This window comes from Seriola lalandi, unplaced genomic scaffold (genome assembly GCF_002814215.2).
Source record: "Seriola lalandi dorsalis isolate HSWRI2012SDOR001 ecotype SW California unplaced genomic scaffold, Sedor1 jcf7180002054956, whole genome shotgun sequence".
NCBI classification, from domain to species: Eukaryota; Metazoa; Chordata; class Actinopteri; order Carangiformes; family Carangidae; genus Seriola; species Seriola lalandi.
The window spans coordinates 39536-41417 of NW_019525507.1; the positions used below are offsets into that span (position 1 = coordinate 39536).

The 1882-nt window shown below is 35.8% G+C and overlaps 1 long non-coding RNA gene across 2 annotated transcripts in view; it reads left to right on the forward strand.

The window, feature by feature from the left end:
* The first annotated feature begins 6 nt into the window (after window positions 1-6).
* Window positions 7-1882, forward strand: part of LOC111645750 (uncharacterized) — a 4377-nt gene continuing 2501 nt past the window's right edge. The window contains exons 1-2 of one of the 2 annotated variants that reach the window (XR_015436369.1): window positions 7-147; window positions 640-690. This is a non-coding gene — a long non-coding RNA (uncharacterized LOC111645750). The remainder of the gene's footprint in view (window positions 148-639; window positions 691-1882) is intronic. The other variant, XR_002759892.2, reaches the window with a different exon arrangement.

Sequence of the window (1882 nt, forward strand, 5' to 3'; positions counted from 1 at the left end):
TAGAACTGAAGATAGAAACAGACTAACAGACTCCACCTACTGACATGAACACTATAAAACAAGCATATGAGCATAAGGGGCTAATTTGTGTTCATGATGAGAGGGCTTACACTGCTCTGCTTGGTGGGACTGATTCTCGCAGCCTCGGTAAGTTTCATGGATTTTCAGAGATTTATTGAAAAGGAAACAACTTTAACTGATTAAAAATAATTATCAGTGCTATTACTCTGTGGGTTTTATGTGTAATTCTCTGATGTATTACTCTGGCTCTGATCTTTAGAAGAAAGTACTTTGCTTCTAACTTAATGTGTGTTACGTAAAAGACTGAATACACACTAGAATACATGAGTCTTTCAGAGGTTATTTAGTGTAGTCTTTCTCTCAATGAACAGGTAAATTTAGCAACTCTGAAATCTTAAATGAAGAATTTCAATGTGCATTTTTTCCCAGAATGACTGAATAAGTTGGACCATTATTGATTGATTGATTTACTGCAAGGTTTGAAATCCAATGTCAATGACATTGCAGAAATAGAATAAACAAAAGGGCAAAGGGACATTATGCAAACACCAAGTATTGTGCAACTGCTTTGGGATTATTATTTGTATTTAATTCAAGTGCTATGTATTTCAATTTCAGTGGCCTAACGGGGACACAGCGCCGACTGAGAAGACTGATCCCGAACAGGAAGTAAGTGGCAGCAGGAGATACTGATTTTATTTGAAAGTAATTTACAAGACAGAACTGGTCCAAAAGATCACTGAGGGGACTGATTGTAACATAAAAAAAGTGAAGTAGAAATACATTTTATTTCTATATTTTTAAAGAATCAATAAATAAATCAGCAAAGCCCTACAGAATCAATCATACTACTGCTGTTTCTTTCAGGGCTTTATTTTTCTATTAACAGATCAGAAAAATACTGCTTCTGGATAATGCGTTAAACATAATGTTTTTATTATTTAATTGTTTATTTACAGACTGCTGAGCTCACAAACTGGGCTAGCCTTAGCTGTCATTTACGGCTACATATCCCGAGTTGGCAAGTAAATTCACAAGGTCGCAATAGTTAAAGTAAAGTAATTTACCTGGTTGCACAGGTGAGTTGATTGTTGCTACTAGCCGGGCTAGCTAGCATCAAGATAAGCTCCACAATTAGCCTCCAACGAAGGCCAGCTGTTATCTTTTGACCTGTTCTCAAACTTGTTGCCTGTACCGTCCTCTTCAGCGTTGTAGCTGTGTTTGTTCATTTGCTTTGCTTATTTTACAATAAGCAAGTTTTTGAGCCCGCCAATCCAAGCCTTTTACAACCGGAACAAGCGCTGCATGGATGATTGCTCTGTGTGCTCCAGTGCCACCCTGTGGCCGGCGAGAGTAAAAACAGGAGGATGTTGATCTAAGATGGAAGTGGAAATGTAGAGCTGCAACAACTAGTCAATTAGTCGATCAACAAAAAATTAATTGGTAACCATTTTGATAATCGAATAATCTTTTTGCCTAACATTTGCTGGTTCCCGCTTTTTTAAATCTTAAAGATTTTTTTCTGTTTTGTAATATGCCATAGTAAATTGAATAACTGGACTATTGGTCAGATTTCCTTCAAAGAGGTTACATTGGGATGTGGTAAATTATAATGGTATTTTAATAGGCTTACAGGCTTTTTATGTCTTATAAGCAAAACAAATAATCATTAATGAACATATTCATCAGTAGCACCCCTTAATGGATATATTTATTTTTTGTAAATTAAATAATACCTTTCAGACCAGTCTTAGAATTCATCCTCTGCAGAGTTCCACATTGATTAGGATGAAGTTGGATTAGATCGTTGACAGCATTTTCAATTTTGATAATACAAACTCCGTAATGTAAAGTGTGTTAA